At 38.3% G+C, this 18,316-nt stretch overlaps 1 protein-coding gene across 1 annotated transcript in view; it reads right to left on the minus strand.

The window, feature by feature from the left end:
* The window catches only part of rin1b (Ras and Rab interactor 1b), a 37,622-nt gene extending 20,928 nt beyond the window's left edge, over window positions 1-16,694 (minus strand). The window contains exon 1 of the mRNA XM_074623024.1: window positions 16,400-16,694. The gene's annotated coding sequence lies outside the window, so the exon portion shown is untranslated. The remainder of the gene's footprint in view (window positions 1-16,399) is intronic.
* Between the last annotated feature and the right edge of the window lie 1,622 nt (window positions 16,695-18,316).

An 18,316-nucleotide genomic window follows, 5' to 3' on the forward strand; every position in this document is an offset into this window, starting at 1 on the left:
ACCAAGAGATACACTTCAGACATTCCTCACTTCAAAAGTGACACACTTCACATGAGCACTACAAGTCAACAAGCATCATCATCTTCATATTAAGAGTCACAGATTTGGTATTTCAAGGTGGGCTTTAAAAAAATATGCTGTGAGCGTGAGTGGGCCGGTGGAGTCACACCATCGTGTAGCCAACCTCCACGCAGATCCACAGTCCGATGACCCAACCACACACACACACACACACACACAACCACACAAGGCTGTAAGAGGGAAAAAAACAGAGAGCAAGACCCTTGTGTGTTCGCTAGCCATTTCCAGGTCCGCCTTACATAAAAATGCAATGCTGCCCACACACACACACACACACACACACACACACACACAGAGACTTATGTAATTCCCTCAGAGAAAGAGAGCCACACAGAGAGGGAGAAACAGAAGATAAAAAGATAAAATGATGAAAAGCAGCGACTGAAAATTAAAGCTGGGTAAGGAAATCACAACTTCAGTGGGCCTGCAGCGCTCAAGTTCACGCTGGCAGACTGGAAGTGTAATAAGCTGAAGGAGACGTACACTGTATATCTAACAAGGTGTTTTTGCACCTGAGGGCAGCAGCAGCAGCAGCAGCAGCAGCCGGGGAACCCAGCGGGATAGACCAGAAAGTCTGCTGAGGACTTAACAAGTAGATGAAAAGATAGTTAGGGCAAGACTTGTCTGAAGGAGGATGAAGGGAGTAGAGGGAGAAAAAGGAGTGCTGAGCCCAGTAGTGGGAGTCTGTTGGGAGTTGTAGAGGAAAGTGGAGTTTCGGAAAAACCCTAAATTACGTTCCCTCTTCTGGGAGACATGCTCAGTGGAGGGGGAATTGGCTCGTACAGGCAAAATCTGGAGTGAGCGTTTACAGTGCCAAAAAATCAGCGTGCGAATAATAGGTATTTTGGAAAGGGAACATCAGATCTGATTGTGCAAATGTTGACTGACTGCTACCGAAAACCTGACACCTTTTTTTTGCTGAAGAGATTTGGAAAGAGATGCAAAAGTGGACAGAAGGACTGACCGACGTTGCTGGCTGAGCGAGTGATGACGGATTGATGGAGTGACTCAAACACTTCTGAGAAAACACAGCCGGTGGCGGTGCTATAGGTATCAGTGTTGAATTGCATTTTCCTGTAGATTTTCAAGGTGTTTGTGCAGCCTAAGAATAAGTAGGATTTACGCAAAAGACATCACCAGCCGTCACTCATCGGACCACAGTGTCACGCATCCGTTAGTCCGATATTTACACAATTTTTCGCGATGAATTCTTGAGTAGAGAGGGTTTCAAGACAAGAAAAAGAAGGCTTTCAGGGCTGGAGGTGAAGCGGAAGTTAAATTGACTTGAATGAAACTGAAGAGGAGGATGATAACAACACAGGAGAACAGTGTAGGATGGAAGAGATCACTGACAGTGAGCTGCTAACTGGGGAGCTCAGCCTGGTGCAGATGGACAACATCATGGCGTCCAGATTTGTCCACCTCCGGACCAGTGCCCCATCTGGTTACACAGTGACCCCCCAAAAAAGGGATCAACCTTATTTGAAGAATCTCAACACCTCCAGATGTTCTTTGATGACAGCCTTGTCATGCGAAGCAGAGGAAGAGGAGGACGTGAGTCTGGTGAGGAGGTGTTGAAAGGAGAACCACCTACAGCTCAGCGTCTGCAAGGTGAAGGAGCACAAAATAAACTGGAACCCTCCAGAGTGAGGTGGTGAATGAAGTGGAGGCTTCGCATGCAACTTCACATACTTGCAAAGTGCGTGGAGCAAGAAAATCACTCTTAAAGGCTCTCAATTGGTTTAATTACAAGCGGCGACAGCGACACAAGGGGTAGTAAGTGTCCTAACTGGATGAGACGCGAGCGAGCGTCAGCGACAAAATCAGCCTGATTACATTGTTTTCTATTGGAGTGTCTATTGGCGCAACGTTTTGAGCTGAACTTTTGTCAGGCGCCCCGTTCCTATTTTTTCTGTCGCTCGCGTTGAGAGCACCGCTACATGGACGAAGAGCGGCTGATGGCTGAGTTTAGATTAAAATGAGCCGTCAGTGCTGCTGATGGCAATTTATTAACTTAAATTGACAATATAAAACGTGTGTTTTCTGTTTAAAAAGTCCAAATAGCAAGTAGATAGCAAGTACTACTAACCCATCTTTTAAGTGGTTACGTCTAGGGATGTCACGAGACAGATACTTCGGTACCAAGTCGATGCCAAAATTACCTCATTAACGTTATGGTTCCCTTATAGCATTGGGATTAAACGTGAAATATTGCCAAATAGGTATGTTTGCTTTTCGCTTCGACAATAAATCCTCTGCCTCCTGCTCCTACTACTCTGAGCTGACGGACCAGATGCATTCACGGTCAGTATGTAGTGTCCGTCGTCTGACTATCGATTGATAACATGCCGCTGATACGCCAAAATGAACAAAATGGGTCAATTCATTTGATTTATTACTTAAAGGCTACATGCCTCTGTTTTTGTAATGTTCAAATGTTTTTAATAAAAGACTGCGTGTTGAATTACATGGGATTTATTGTTGTTGTTTTTTGTTTTTTTACCGTGGTACCGAATTGGTATCAAGAATCATGGAAATTCACTGGTATTGGTTTCGACTGCTACATTTCTGGTATTGTGACATCCCTAGTTACGTCCGGTTACGTCTCCAGTCCGATATGGAGCTCACAGCTGATATGTACGTGGTTTGTTTACATGACGTAACAAAAGTGCATATTTAACGTATTCAGTGTGGACAGAAAGCGTCCGATGCTACGTGATGCGGCGTGATAGTCGGACCCTCGCATCCAGTTAGGACACGGTGTAAAAATCAGCTTATAGAAATGTGACACTTGCTTGAGGCCTAGTCCATACGTACACAGATATTTTTTTAAATATCTGTGTACTGCACAAGCACGGTTTTAAAAAAATCTCTGTCCAGATGAAAATGTAAAAACACAATGTAAGCGCTGTCAAGACCACACACACACACACACACACACACATACCGGCGACGTTGGCGGTGGGGTCAGTGTCGTGGGAGTGTTGCGTTGGATAAGTAGCAGTAACCTCCTTAGCGCATTCTGACACCTCTGTTACTCAATATAGTGGAAGAGTAACTGTACATTTATGTGTAAACATGAAAAACAGTCCTGTTAGCAAGGTTATTTGGCCACGTCAGCCGTTCATGGATGTATTTATGGTGCTGTTGCACGACATGTCGCCTCAGTAGTGATGCCTCACAAAGGAGAAAACGGCGCACACTCTGATGTTACAAGCCAAAAACTCAATTTTCCCTGTTCACATGTCAACACTGAAAACAGAGTTTCTGAAAAGCTCTGTTTTCAGTGACCTAAAACGCTGTTTGGGTGTAGAGGAAAGGCCAAAACACATAGAAAGAGCTACGTTTACAAAAATACCTGTGTACTTGAGGACAAAGCCTGAGATAGGTAATCAAAGAAAACATTTGATCTTCTTAATTTTTTAATTATTATTATTAATTATTTTGTGTAGGTGGATATAGCCATAATGATAGAGATAGTAAGAGCAAAAGAGCGCAGGGTTCCAGTGAAGAAGAACCGCCCTTTACACTTAACTTCTCGCTGCATTGCATTCTGGTCTCTTGAGGATACAACCGGAGGAGAAATGAATATCTCTGCTTCTTCTAAGATTATTGCTGATCAATGCTGCTGATGTTCACGGTTGATGTATGCTCATAAACTCAATTTGAGCTGCGATGGAAAACTATCTCGGCGATAAATCATCCGTGCTGTTCATTGCATTTTAACCACAGCAACACAAAACATAACTAAAAAAGTCCAGAGACAGTTAGAGACTCCTGAGACAGCAGCAGAGGGAGGATGAGGAGGAAACCGAATCCTCCACAACATCTCCCACCCCCTCGGCACCATCAGCAGCCTCTGCTTCATCATCCGAGGTGCAACGCAGAGAGAGAACATCCTTCTCCTAACCTCGAGCCAACAAACATGTAATGGTAGTGATACTGCAAACAGACAGCAATGTCACGCACTTTGCTCGTTGTCACATCCTACATACGGTATTTCCATCTGGAGATTTTGATAAGCAGGCAGCCAGCATAGTAGCACATATCCGACCACTGGAAATTCACACTTATATGCTTTCCTTCTAATACGTTTCATAGCTCTTGCTGTTGCTAGGGCTGCACGATTATGGCCAAAATGATAATTATTTTGATCAGTATTGAGATTACAATTATTATCCCGATTATTTATAGATTAGGGAAAAATATTTTTAGTGCAATTTCACATTTGAATAAGCAAACGCTGCTTTTCACTTCCATGTTGTGCTACATTGAAACCGTCAAAAACTCTAAATGTTATCCTTTTACTTTGTTACTGCGGTTATTTGCATAAAAACACACAATTCAAATGATTAGGAAATAAAAGATTGTATTTTTAAAGTTAAACAGGTCATATTTTCTCTCTATTATCTATTTCATATTGCTGTGAAAACATCTCATTTAAACTACTATATTTATTCAAGTTTTTCACCAAAAACTACATTTAAACTACATTTGAAAACTCAAATGAGACTGCTGAAAACCGTCCGGATTTAATCGGCTGCTGACTGACGGTGCATCTCTAGCTGTTAGTTTAGAAAGCGTTTGATTTATGCATAGTTTTCTGCGTCAATATTGCAGTTGATCATGATCATTTAATTGGGGGAAGCCCAAATCGTTGATCGCAATTAATATTGGATTAATTGTGCAGCCTTACATGATGCTTGAATGATGATTTAAAGTACTGTTTACCTCAGACAAATCAACAATCACACAACTTCACAACAGCTTTTACTTTACTGTGAGGGTGTATTTTCCCTATTTTGCTTTTGTGCATCAAATTCAGGAAGCTGCAAACTTAATTTAGTTGTAACTTGCTCATACATTTACACTTAAGGAAATATTCAATTCATATTAAAACTGTCTGTCAAAAACCATAAATCTAAAACATAAACACACGAACGTTTCACCTCTAATTAAGAGAGAAAGTAACAACAGACTAGTGTTGTCAAAAATATCAATACTTAATATTTGAAACTACCAGTTGCACTTTCTGCTCTCTCAGTGAGTTGACAAACACTGTGCTATATATCTCTTAACAATAATCAAAAATGTTATGCCCTCAATGTCAATTTTCCCCAATTTTTTGTATTGAAAATGATATAGAATATCGGTATTTTTCAAGGTATTGTATTGCAGTTAGAAATAAAACAGACACTTCCAGTGGGAAGTAAGCCCCAAACTTTACTAAAAAACTTGCAGTCCAGTCACAGAATAAAGTGTCCGTACACACTGTCAACGCTGGAGTCTGTAACTTTATACAAACTGTCACACTCTCTCTGCAGAGGCAGCTGAGATCATTTTTGAACTCGAGCAAAGATGCAGAGTTGGTGTAGAAGCTCAGTGTTCAAATTAGCAATTAAAAACTTCAGTTTTTGCATTTTCAGCCGTGACAGGTGCACCAACACGCCTCAGTAGTGGGTATGGAGACTTTCCAACTACAGTAGCTGTGCCAGGTTTTGTGTTTTACAATTATCCACCATAAAGAGCCAAAGTCCTGCTGTCTCTCCTGAGTACACTCGGTTCAACTAGCTTCTGTAACTTGATGGGTTTCCTCAAAGAAGGTTTCTTTAACGCTTTTATGCATGCAATCTGTTACAGTAGTTGCCTTTTGGTATTCTAACATCGTAATGGCTTTATTAAAAAATGACAGGATCCCAATAAGTCTCGAGAAATACATTTTAAAAACTCACGACATACATATACCCCACTGATGCGTTTGTGTGACATTTTACTGATGTTATCTGAACTGTTTGTAGAAAAGAAACTGATTCACTCACTCAGCTTTTTTTCAAATTGATTCAATTTGAATGTAAAGACCATAAGATTGATTTTATTAGAACTGTGATGATTCACACATTTCTAAAAAATTACCGATATTTTCTCTTTTCCTTCATGATTTTATATATTTTATAAACTCTCTGAAATGTTATAAAAACAGAAAGAGTATATACACAAATAAATATTATAACTACGTTTTTGAAAAAAAAACTTGATACAAATAATTCAATCTGCCTTTTTTCTTTTTCCTTTTATAACTGTACTATTAGAGGTGCAACGATTAATTGATTCTTTGATTAGTTGTCAACTATTAAATTAATTGGCAACATTTCGATAATTGATTAATCGGTTTGAGTAATTGTTTAAGAAAAAAAAGTCTACATTAGTTATTAGTTAACATGCTGTTGTAACTTGTATCTTGTCAGAAATGTAAAAATTACAATTTGTGATTTCACTGGGAGTTATATGCTATAACTGTACCAAACAACAGCTGAGCGCAGTAACTTCTAGGGCTGCACAAAATGAGAAAATATGCAATAACGTTGTTGGATATTGCAAAAACAATATTACTTGCGACATATGAAGAGATATTAAAGTGTACTCGGTTACTGTCTGCTTTCAGTATACTGCTAAAATGCAACAAATTGCTTGTTGATTTAAAAAAATTAAAGGAAATTTGATCTTTTATCACAAATTGAACACTGAACTGAACACAAAAGGTACCAATAAAAAAGGATAAGTTACATTTTAAAGTGCCGTTTTCTACTGATTCTCTCTTTCAACTAAATAAATAATTTGGAGTGCAACATCGCAGTCTTCTGCGATATGTTTATTGCGCAAGTTGACATTGCGATGACAGTAAAAAAACAACAACAACGACATATTATGCAGCCCTAGTAACTTCCTTGAGTTTTGTTATCGCTGTGAGGTTGCTCGGCAGCCAGCAGAGAAGCCACACAGTACTGGGCCGATGGATAAACTGTTCACTTCAACACTTAAACTCTCTATATACAGGTAGATAGATAAAAAATAAATGAAGAAATGATTCAAACTTTGTCTGAAACGCAACAAAACAATGTTCTGTGTCATTATTATTCATATCTATTCATCGTGTTTGACGCCAACCACAAGCATCAGACTGTAAATCTCTTATTTTGCACAAGAGTGACCATGACGTTGGCTAAGTATAGCCAGCAGCCCATCAGTGCATGCGTAGGATGACTAATGGAACAACATAATTGCAGTGGGCTATAAGTATCCACAGGGGGCAACAGTGGGCACGGGGGCCTGCTGACTGATGACAGGTGTCCGTTTTGATGCCTGCTGCATCAAACGCGCCGTAGCGATGGCACTCGGGGCCAGTGACAAGGAAGTGAGAGCTGTGTTTTACAGAGTGTGTGTGACGAAGTTGTACAAAGGCATTGGCGTGAGTCAGAAGTAACACTTGGGGCCGCAGGAGAGAAGATGGCCTGTTAGCATAACTGTGAATATTCATAATTTTAGAAGCATATATCTGGTGCGGTGATTCAGAAGGAGCATTATCACAAATAAGTCTGTCAGACCAGTGGTGTGTGTGTGAGTAAAAGACAGAGAGAGGAGCTATAGCGTATCCATCATGACGTCATAAAATCTTTAAACTGTCTCATACTTCTACAGAGCTCTTAACACTCTGAACTCATAAAATCATTCACATAATACCCCTCTTTTGTCAGAGATGCTCTGAAGCAAATAACACAAGACGAGCAAATTACAAGTGTGAAGCCCTCAGTTAGTGCTGGGTGATATTTGATATAAACTGTACCACAATATGGAAAGGATGTACAAAATATAAAATAATCAAACTGATTTTCAAAGCAAGTATCCGTGTTCTACTGTTATGTGAATATCGAGTTATCGCACAGCCCTACCCTCAGTTCATTTTTATCTCATATTAGTATTAAACTTTAAAATTAAGTTTATTCAAGTGTGCTATTGGCATACTTCTTTTGAACTTAAAATAAGAGAGTATACTTTCAGTTTACTTTTTATGTACTTAGCAGAGATATACTTAACAAAAGTATACTTAAGCATACTTGGCTCATACTGACAAATATACTTAAAAGTCTAAGTTTACTTGGCTTATACTGACAAGTATACAGAAAAGTTAAAGTATACTTAGGTATACTTGGCTCATACTGACAAGCATACTTAAAAGTCTAAGTATACTTGGCTCATACTGACAAGCATACTTAAAAGTCTAAGTATACTTGGCTTATACTGACAAGCATACTTAAAAGTTTAAGTATACTTGGCTTATACTGACAAGTATACAGAAAAGTTCAAGTATACTTGGCTCATACTGACAAGTATACTTAAAACTCTAAGTATACTTGGCTCATACTGACAAGTATACTTAAAAGTCTAAGTATACTTGGCTCATACTGACAAGTATACTTAAAAGTCTAAGTATACTTGACTTATACTGACACATATACTTAAAAGTTAAAGTATACTTGGCTCATACTGACAAGTATACTTAAAACACTAAGTATACTTGGCTCATACTGAAAAGTATACTTAAAATACTAAGTATACTTGGCTCATACTGACAAGTATACAGAAAAGCCTAAGTACATTTTTATCTCATATAGTATTAAACTTTGCTTTTAAACGCGGCACAGAGCTTTTTTTTATTGATTTAATTTAAACAAACATAATAAATAAACTATAAAACAATCAACCTGTTTCTGATTATTTGTATATTCTTTCTATTTTAATTTTGATATGAATTATGAACGGTGAAGCAACATTTCTGTATTTTGTGCCACCTAGAAGTAATTTTAGACATTATTTAGGGTCACTCTTACCACCCTTAACAGCGGTTATTAGCAAAAAGCTCTGTACGCTACGTTTTCCGCACCAAACGGCAAAGTTAGCAACAACCAAGCGACAAAGTGTAGCATTTAAGATTGCCGCTAAAGAGCGTTCCCTCAGGAGTTGGAGGAGACCAAACACAGAGGAAAAAGAGAGTAAACATTGGACTTGCATTCGCCAGGTGGCCACAAACACGACTCCATATGAATGATAATGTTGCTCCGTAACGTTAACAGCTGGGCGTGTAGCTAAATCATAGATATAAAATAGTGTAAATACTGTAAGCAAGTGTTAGCACAACACGGTAGTCACATTAACTCAATGTAGTGTTTACTATAGTGTTTACAGCTGCTGCCCCCAGGTGGTCCAAGTCTGTCATTGCATGTAATAAAATACATAGTTTTGATATGAAAGAAATTTACTATCAAATAGATATATTTCTTTTTATAAGGATAATTTATTTTATTTTAGTGGCATTTTAATTTTAAAATAGTTTTAATACTTACTTAATATTAAATCTATACTCATTTTTAACAGTCTCTTCTGCACTATATTCCCTTTTTTAATAGTCGTGTATCACAGCTGTTACCCTGCACTATATTCAGTTTTAACAGTTTTCTTCATCTACTTGTATTTTTATATGTGGTATATTTTTTTGTACTTTGCACTACTAACTTTTTTACTGCCTTTTTACTAACATGTTTTGCACTATGGAACTGTGATGCTGGAAACATGAATTTCCCTCGGGATTAATAAAGTTATCTATCTATCTATCTATCTATCTACCTATCTATTAAAATGGGAAAGGGTGGGTGGGAGAGGGGACAAATAAATGCTTTGGTCAGCCCTTGTTTTCATTAGTGGGATCATTTATAAGTGTTTAAATTGTAATTGATGACAAAGTTGTAAAGGCCCTGCACACCCACACAGGTGTTTTCAATCATTCTGGCTAATTAGACCTCTGCTCAGGGTGAAGCTGAATGCAGCTATACTGGGAATTACATGATATTATATCACCAAAGTCTATGAACCAATAACAATACAAACAGCGTACATTTTCCTGCCTTAACAGGTGCAATAAAACTAACAGGAGAGTGAGGAACCTGTCAGTCAATGACAGTCTTTACAGTCTTAAGAAGAGGTCTAATCAACACCTGTTGTGGTGATATGGGTGCATAATGGATGATTGGTGAGTGATTACATTTTTAATTGATGTTTGTTTTATTATTTAACTACTTAATGACTTATGAATATTTATTAATAATGAAGGTTTCTTTTTCTCACCATGCTTTTGAGTTTGCACTTGACTTCCCTTACTAAAATGAAGTTTATTCAAGTGTGCTATTAGCATACTTCTTTTGAACTTAAAATAAGAGATTATACTTTCAGTTTACTTTTTATGTACTTAGCAGAGATATACTTAACAAAAGTATACTTAAGTGTACTTGGCTTATACTGACAAGTATACTTAAAAGTAAGTATACTTGGCTTATACTGACAAGTATACTTAAAAATCTAAGTATACTTGGCTTATACTGGCAAATATACTTAAAAGTCTAAGTATACTTGGCTCATACTGACAAGTATACAGAAAAGTCTAAGTATACTTGGCTAATAAGCCTACTTACTTAATCTTTTGATCAAGTTATACTTAAGAAAAGTATAATTAAGTATCCTTGCCTTATAGGCCTACAAAAAAGAATACGTGGCTTGTAGTTGTGCTTACTTTTTGATAGAGTAGCCTATTAAAGTGTGTGAGAGTTTGTAAAAGTATGTTTTGATATGAATTTACTTAAATTCATCAAGTTTTTGGATTATCCGTTCACTGTGGAGGCATGCGAGAACAACACATTTTATTATTATTTTTTAAAATTTTATCACAAATCATCAAGTCAAATAGCAAAAGGGGCAAGTCTCTTTATGTAATACATAAATCATTGGCTAAGTACTATAAGTTAGAGTATACAAAGTATGCTTTCATTAACTAAAAAGCAGAGATGCTCACAAGAAATGTTTTGCAAGTCCAAGTCAAGTCTTGCAATGCCAAATCTGTCCATTTGAACAGGTCATCCAATCTAGCATTGAGTTTTGAAATTGAATTTTTCTCACGATAAGCCGGGTAAACTTGCCAGAATAACAATCTAGTTCCAATCTATCCACTTGTCTCCTGTGAAAACTGAGAAAAACAACTTTTTTCCAAGATGCTGTCACTTGATACTGTCACTTCTCAAAAGACAAAACAACTGCAACAGTCTCACCTTGCTGACAGAGTTTTCACACTTATTTTAATACTGAATACCAGCCGGAGTTGCTTGGAAAAACATTCACATTTTTAAGAAATAAATTGACAGAGGGATGTAAATATTTCTTAGGACTAAAAATAATGAATTAATGCACTTAAAAAAGATTTTTTAACATCACATAACCTGCTGTTCCTAGTCTGTTTTGACCCCTGGATGTGAGTCACAGTGTGACTAATGACGGGTCGGCATGAGGAGCACTTTGTATAAAACATTATTTTTGTAAAGGACTGTAATGTCAGAGGTTTTCCATAAGTGAGTGTGAATAATACCTCGTGCTTTTTGAAGTTTTGCTGGGGATGTTTGAAGTAGATATTTTACAAAATCAAGGGCAGCACAGGTGTCCGAGGCATTCGGGACTTTCGAGACCCAGTTTAATGTCTTTGGGCTCAAGGATTTATTTTCTGTAAATCAGATAAGATCACTTAAAAACCAAAGACGTGACAGGACAATGGGTAAACAGACAAAACATTTAGCAATTTACTTATTTTAACCATTAAATGCGTCTTCCTAAGCACCTAACATTTGGACTTTATTTCCTTTTCAATGCCTCTCAAGGCTGTCTACACCCTCGCATGAATCTCCTGAGCGTAGCTTTGACAATGACAATGAGGGATCACTTTCATCCTCCATTTTCAGATTGTGTTAGAGTGACCACAAGAGGACAAAAGCCTGAATTAATATTGTACTGTACTCTCTCTGAAGCGGCCGGGGAGCGAGGGAGGGATGGTGCTTAGTCAGACCTCTTCTTTTTCAAAATCTGCTCTTTTATTAACCCTTTTTTTATGTTTTTCAAATCTTTTCTGAAAGAAATATACCGTCCATATTGGAGCATTTGTCCACCAGAAGTGCCTAAGAAAAAACACAAAATAAGCCTCACCAAAATACCACTCTGATAGAGAAACATACCTCCATAAAACAAGTGTTTTAAGTTAATTTGGACAACAGAGACACACGTGATTTAGTCACAGTACTCAAAAGTGTTGATGTGTGGAAAGTAAAAAGTAAATTCTGTTAAGCTACAAAACATCAACAGTGAGCTGCGGAGGAGTATTGGTGATGCGTATTGGAACAAAATCAGAAGGTGTATTTTTTTCTCCAACCTAAACTAACATTGGATCACTTCACTATCACTTTATCAGTGGTGTGGCTGGGATCACATCTATAGTAGTGATGTCATTTCTTATGTGTGTTGAAGTTTAGTTGTTGATGGTTTACATTTATGCTGTGGTAGGCGTGAGATAAGGGATGGTGGAAAGGAGGTACAATAACCAAACGTTATGCTTTGTTTTACAGGTTTACAGGTCCCTTAATTATTCCTGGAAATTATCCTTTCTAGTATGTAACTTTTAATTATTAGGGGATTTTTCATTCAACCTTTATTCATAGAGGGTGGTCCAATTAGTGCAGTTCACTCTCTTTTGCGTGGGCGCCCTGTGTAGACAGGACGTTAAATGTAACAGACAAACATCAAACTTACATGACTGTAAATGAAGGATGAGGGGGCATTAAATATAATCTGAATACAACAATATGGCATAAAAGACTAGTTTACCTTAAACTTCCCAATTTCCCAGATGTCATTGGGTACAAATTAGGACAATGGAAAACAATTTTTTAGTTTGTGTAAGTGTCCATTCAAATTATTAATAACTGAGATTCTTAACAATTCTTTACCAAGGAAATATTATTTTGTAATTTATGTGGCAATCCCAAAGATTTTAATTTAAATAAATGTCTGTTATCTATAGCCATATGAGGTAACACAATGGTGGTTAAGCCTATGGCCCACTGATTAAAGTATTGCAATATTTACATATTTGCAGTATTATGAAATGGGTGTCTGTGGTGACATTTCCGGAAAAAATAAAATGGAAATATGCACACAGTTCTGGAAACCTGAAGCTCGTGTACAAAGAAATACATTTTTTCTATTCTATTTCAAGGCTCATGTGTCAACAACAAGACTCCAGACTGCAAAACTCTGAGCACATTTCCATTGTTTTCACTCAAATAGAAATTCTAAATCAACCAGGTGTGAAATCTTAAGAATTACAACTTTTAGTTTATGCTTCACAATTGCTTATCTGTAATTCACAAACACACAGAAAACTTCAAAGTTTGTCCAACTCTACATTAGCATTTCAGTTGGTTGCAATCTGCAACCTCACCACCAGATGCCACCAAATTCTACACACTATACCTTTGAAGTCAATTTTAATTTTAGGTCAACAGAGTGCTCTTTACTCTTCTTGAGACGGTCTTAGATAAGCAGTTTTCAGTAATAAGATAATGTAATATAACTTAAAGCTGCAGTGGCTAGGATTGGGGCAAATATGATTTAAAAAAATTATTTTTTATAAAACAAGCACTATATCCTGACAGTAGTGCATGAGACAGGTAATCTGAAAAAAATCATGTGCCTCTGTGTCCTCCAGTGCTCTTAATGACCAGAGGAAAACAACCAATCAGAGCCGAGCTGGAGCCTGCCGTCTCTGAGCAGCTGTCAGTCACACGTGAACTCCGATCAAACGGTCAAACTAGGCAGCGCTGATCAAATATGAATCAATATTATGTTACGTTAATGCCTATCTCTCGCCTCAAACATTTTCGAAAACATTGTGTAGTGTACTATTAAAGGGACTGTTTGTAACTTTGTAAGCGTATAAATGTCACTAAACACTGCAGAAGAGTTAGTTTAGCTCTGAGAATATCTAGTGAATGCACAGGGGACGTTTGTGCAGAAATAACTGCTGCAGCTCCTCCAGACCAACAGAGGTTTTCCGTGTCTTGTGAAGTGATGGAGCTGTGCAGAGAGTTACGTTGTCTTCTCGTTACCGACCGGGTGCCGGTGTCTCCTCTGCTCTCTCCGGCTGCGGGCGGAGAGAGCAGGGAGACACGCTGGAGAGCCCCGCTGCATCAGCCTGCACTTAGGCAGGAAAAGCCAACACTAGGATCAGATCTAAATCATGTTCATGGAGAGACCTTCGTCTGGTCAGCTAACATTACTGCCAAGCAGCTGAAATATAGAGTGATATTGTGCTTTTAGCTGACGTGTGTCGCCTCACTGTTTTGAGTGATGCTTGTTCAGGTATATTGAGAGCGAGCAAGCGCGAGCCCGAAGCTGACTTTCGTTGATTTCACGGCCACAGGTGTCGCTGTTAACAAGCATTTCTGAAAGTTACAAATAGTCCTTTAAGCTGTAACATGAGAAAATTTGGGATCAGTTGAGGAAATACCAAGCACCGCCAACCAGCCGGAGCAAACTTTCTCATTTTACAGCTAAACAGTACACTACAAGATGTATTTAAAAACATTTGAGGTGAGAAATAAGCCTTACAGTAACAGAATATTGATTCATATTTGATCAGCGCTGCCTAGTTTGACCGTTTGATCGGAGTTTGCGAGTGATTGACAGTTGCCTCCATTGAATGAACAGCCAATGGGAACGCTCTCTCTCTGAAATGACCTGTGATTGGCCAAAGCCGTCACAGACTAGATTTCTTAAAGTCTGAAAACAGAGCCATGAGGAGGTGCAGAAGTCTAGTTTTTTCTCTGAACACTTGAATTACAATATGCTGAAAGGTTATTATGGAATCTTTGCCCAATGATGCCAAAAACATTCTGCCTACTGCAGGTTTAACTATTGAAACTGTTGATGTGACTGGTCAGTGTTTATAATAATAGAGTAGTTATCATCTACAGTGCTGTAACTGAAGTTTTTCTTGCATGCCAGCCATCATTTTTATATGCCAGATTTTTCAAAATGGTGGACATTTGCTTCTTTCCATCTCTGGTTCCTGCGCGTTGTGTTGTATGATGATGATGACACAATCCCTGTAGCAGCGATGGGGGAAGCCTGCCATATTATACATGAGTCAGGCTACTGTAACGTGTCTGTCTGCGCACCACTTCCAGCACGGAGGACAGACTGCTCAGCGAAGTACTGAACTCTGTCCAAAAGCTCCGAGCGTCATGCTCGGGCACATTGCGATCGCACCCCTCCTACACAACACAGGGCAGAATGCAGCCCCCCTACAGACACACACATAAATACAAATACGCACACACACACACATTTGGTCATGCCATCTTCAAAATTAACATTCAACAATCACAGACTTCATTTAGGTAGGCTACATAATCACAGCAATCAGTCCTGCTTCAGGGCCTCATCTGCATAAAAAAAAAAGCCACCCCAAAATCAGCAGTCATGTTAAGTCACAAAACGCCACTTACAGTAATGTGCCTCTCCGAATTAACGAGCAAAACAACAGCCAGGAAGTGGGAACATCACATCCACTCCTACGCAGGCAGGATGGCACTTCAGTTTTTTAAAAGTTATGTAACAGTCCAATGGTGTGAGATTATATTCACTTTGCCCTCAGAGGGGAGACAGGAGATCAAGACACTCCAAAATATAAAAGTCTGAGTGGCTGATTGAGCATTGTTAATGGCTGGTGAAAAGGTGCAGCTCGGCTAAAATACAGGTGCATAAATGACAGATTTTAGTGCTCATGGGTGCAGGATTCAGGTTGAAACATCAGCTGCGGGGTAAGACTGACTGAACTTCTGCAAGCTCGGTCAAAAAACGTGCTTAGTTTGCTGTAAAAAAAAGCTGATTTTTAGTTCTCATGGGTGCAGGATTCAGGTTGAAAACATCAGCTGTGGGTAAGACTAACTGAACTTCTGCAAGCTCGGTCAAAAACCGTGCATATGACGTTAGTTTGCTGTAAAAAAGCAGATTTTAGTTCTGAATTCAGGCTGAAACATCAGCTGCAGGTAAAACTTCTGCTAAAGCGTGCAAAGAATCAAACTTTAAAGGCTTCAGATGTTTCCAAAAATCCTCACAAGAAAGATCAGGTTTGGAGAACAACAGGAGCACAAACCTGTGGCTGGCAGAATTTCTTCAATGCCACTCTGAAACAATTAGAAAAACGTATAATTAAAATGTAGTTTTGGCTGCGCTGAGCCTGCCTGACTGGCACCGCCATTACAATGGGTCCCTCTAATTGATTAATTGGCAGAGTGCAGAGAACTCGGATGTGCCAAAGGGACACACATAATAATGCATGAATCATCAAAGCAGCATTGTTTACCAAGACGTCCCCTGCATGCCGACCGGAAACTACGTTAAACAACACACGCCAACGCGCTTTTGAACTTGAAGAATTGAGAGAGACCTTCAAAAGGGAGGAAGGAAAAAATATTAATACAGATACAGAAGCGCCTGCAGCACAGCACAGCCTTGCGTGTGCCAACTCTCCAGGAACTCAGGATTTTTTTTTTTTTTTTAAAAGCATTACAACCTCTCTCCAAAAAAATAATCGTCAGAAATAACTTACCTTCTCTCTGTGAAGGTGGTAACAGGTGCGGTGCGGTGCGGTGCGGTGCGGTGCGTCTGTGTGTTCTGCTGCGTTAATTACGCGTCCGGTAGACCTGTATAATGGTTATGTATGAAGACTCGAGCCACTGAGTCCGAGCACCATGCTGTGGGAACACGGGCTCGTCAAGGAAATGCGCACAACAGTGGTGACAAGGCGGAGGAGCGCATTTTTAATTCTCTGAGTCTGAGCATCTGAAGTGAGACACAGTCACAGCAGAGACACTGTGTCTGTGTCTGTGTGTGTGTGTGTGTGTGTGTGTCCCCCTCCTCCCTATACCGCCTCTCTGACTCCGACACACTCACATCCAAATCATCTTATACCACTGAAATATCTATATCTATAACTTTAACAATAAAACCCACTTTGGTCAATTAGGAATATAATAAAAAATAAGGGTGTATATCAATCCTTAATTCCCTTTAGGAATATTATTATAACTCCATAAAGGACGATATAAAATAAGATAAGATAAAATAAGATGAACCTTTATTAATCCCTGGAGGGAAATTCAGGTGTCAAAGCAGCAACATCAGCAAACAGAGTGAAACACAGGAGAGATATAAAGGTATACAAAAATTATAAAAACAATAATAGAGATATAAAAGATACAGAGTGAAAGGGTGAACATAGTGTATACAGTCCGTCAATAAATAAATGTAGAATGTGCAATAAATAAATGTAATATGTGCATATGTGCAGTCTATAAAGTGGTATATAGGAGGTATAGTGTAAAGTAAGTGTAAAGTGCGTCAGTGGTTAGAGTCCAAGATGTTGCAGATAGTGCATGTTTAAAGGCAGATAGTGCATGTTTAAAGGCAGATAGTTCATGTTTAAAGTTCTTAAAGTCTTAATATAATAGACCATCAATAGTAACTTTAACAAAATGAATTACATTAATTTAAACAAATATTATTAAAAAAGAAACATACCACTTTTAAAGCCACAATCAACTCCAATATCAACAGGATAATAGGATAAAAAATAATTATATAAACATGATAAATATACCATAGATATTATTTTAAAGTCATAATAAACTCCAATATCAAGAGGTTAATATGATAAAAAAAATCATATAAACATGATAAATATACCATATTTTAAAGCCACAAAATCAGTCCAATTATCCTCCATTACACAAAATACTCAGTTATGGTGCAGCTTAGGGTCTTAAATGCTAATTGAATCATTTTGTATTCATGTAGTGAGGCTTGTTAATTATAAATATCCACTCTCACACTGTGATCATGAGAAAGCTGTTAGACGCGTCATATATAACCGGAACTGGACTTTGACGCACAGTGTGCTTCTTCTTTTTTTTTTATTGAGTTATTTCTGGACTGCTTCTGCTGCATCCATCATCCATCATCCATCATCCATCATTTTCTTTTTTTACAGGTGTGGATTTGTGGTTCCGCTTCTGCCAGCTGGAGGGAGCCACAGGCCACGTTTAGTTCCTCACACGGGCACCATGATAGAACTGGTGAAACATTATTATGGCTCAATATAAAGGACAGAAGGAGTTTAGGAGCTGCTGCAACTCTGGTTCATTATGTGTGTGGAAAAATCAGGGATTTTTGAACAAACTTTATTTATAAGGTCTCATTTACACAAAACAGATGCAGCTTTCGCAATGAAAACATACCACAAAACACATCCATACACACAAAAATATACAATAACACCTACTGTGTGTCCAAGAAATTATGTTTATAGAGGCCTACTATAGGCTACTAATTTGACTAGTCTACCTGAATCACAATTTTTTGTTTTAAATTAATCTCATCTGCCAGGTTACAGTCTGTTACAGTCACTTTTTATAATATTTTTCAGTTTATTCAGACAGGCCTCTTTCACAATATTTTGACACGTCAT

Source organism: Sebastes fasciatus, chromosome 22 (genome assembly GCF_043250625.1).
Source record: "Sebastes fasciatus isolate fSebFas1 chromosome 22, fSebFas1.pri, whole genome shotgun sequence".
In the NCBI taxonomy this organism is placed as follows: domain Eukaryota; kingdom Metazoa; phylum Chordata; class Actinopteri; order Perciformes; family Sebastidae; genus Sebastes; species Sebastes fasciatus.